We start from the raw sequence: 1898 nt of genomic DNA on the forward strand, positions 1-1898 counted from the left end.
TTAACAATTTTTTCTGTGTCGTGAGCATTTGTCATTTGACCAATTGGCTGGTCCTGGTCATATATAACGGAGTGGCTTATATTTGAATGTTTGAATTTGGTTGGATTGACATCTTTTTGTTTGGGCTTAAAAACTATTGGTATTTAATGTCTGAGTAATCTATAGAAAATGGAAAAGAAGGTGCTAGCAAAGATTAAGGACCCGTTTGGCCATAGATTTTGCCACATTTTGGCCAAATCCCAAATCCCAATAGCTGGTTTTGGGCCAAAATATCACTATTATATTTTTTAAAAATTGCCCGAAACTTTATATTTTATAAAAGAGCCCACCATTTATTATTTTGTAACGATGTTGCTTCGTCTTCTCGGTCATCTGATAGTGTATCATGTAGTTTCAAGAGGTTGTGAGTTCGAGTCATCCCAAGAGCAAGGTGGGGAGTTCTTGGAGGGAAGGAGCCGAGGGTCTATCGGAAACAGCCTCTCTACCCCAGGGTAGGGGTAAGGTCTGCGTACACACTATCCTCCCCAGACCCTACTAATGGGATTATACTGGGTTGTTGTAGTTTATTATAAAAATAATAATTTTGTATCAAATTTATTTATGTTCAGGACTATGGTTTGTGATAATATAATGAATGTTATTGATAATGGTACTGTTAGGTATTTGTGATAGTTTTTAGAACTTGTGAGTATAAGTCATGTTTCATGTTTTTCCAAATTAAACTTCACCCAAAACAGATGTCCAAACACATTTTCATCTTCAAACCAAACTTCACCAAAATCAGATTTTTCAGAATAAATTTGAGAATTTATGGCCAGTTGTGTTTAGTTTTGACATGTGATGATTACACTTGTACCAGGAACTCTTTAGTTTGTGACAACTGGTGGTGAGAAATGCAACGGCTACTACAAATTCCAAGCTGGTCAGGTGGGGCCGGTTAGTTCGTGACAATGGGTATTAGCATTTCAGAAAAAGATTTGGCGTGTACAAGTCCTTTGTATGCTATTATTAATAAGGTCATTTTGAGATGGCCGCTGGTAATTCGTTAATTTGCCTAACATCGAGTTTGAAATAGATGAGCAGTTCTCCTAACGATGTCATCGGTTATATTTATTTTTTCTATTTTTACTTTGACACCACCCGTTAAAGTTTATTATTGACTTTATCTAGGATATATTGGTAATCTAAACTTTCTGCGTTTTACATTGTGAGGCAATCGTAAAGCACCTTGGGGCAACATGTGGGGCTCCTGTCTCATCATTTGACTGTTACGAAGGTTATCACTTCTGTTCAATATATAATGATGGAAGTCAGCTATGGCTGATTAATCCTATATGGTTATTGATCAAAGTATCAATAAGTTATACCCATACAAAGAATTAGAGATAGAACAAAACATCCAAAATCCTCTATATCCATTATGCATTATTAATAATTTTGTACTGAGATGCTTCATATAATTGAACTATTCTGCATTGACCACCGTAGCCCACCTCCTTTCTCTTGTTGTTCTTTTCCCCATATTACTTTGTTGGCTGAGAAAATACAAAATACCTTTATGTGTTCTGTAATTTTCCAAATTAAACGAACAACACTCGCACACAGTTTTGAACACCTTGCATTTTAACTCTTGAGATGTGATTGGGATAGTTAAGTAGAAGCAAAGTTTGCAAGCTTAAAAAGACTAATAGAGGTTGGACATTTTTTTTTGATAAGATAAGATTTTGTTAATACGCAGTTTCAAGAAAATACTGCAGAAAAGAAAAAGAAAACAGAGCTAGACTTGGTACATCAGATCTCTATAAATTCTAACAAGTCTAGCACATCATGGACTAAAAACACAGTTCCCATTCTCCCAATAGTTCAAATTTTGAAGGCATCTAAATTTCAGAACTTGA

The sequence above is a fragment of the Nicotiana tomentosiformis genome, chromosome 4, assembly GCF_000390325.3.
Source record: "Nicotiana tomentosiformis chromosome 4, ASM39032v3, whole genome shotgun sequence".
Lineage (NCBI taxonomy): Eukaryota > Viridiplantae > Streptophyta > Magnoliopsida > Solanales > Solanaceae > Nicotiana > Nicotiana tomentosiformis.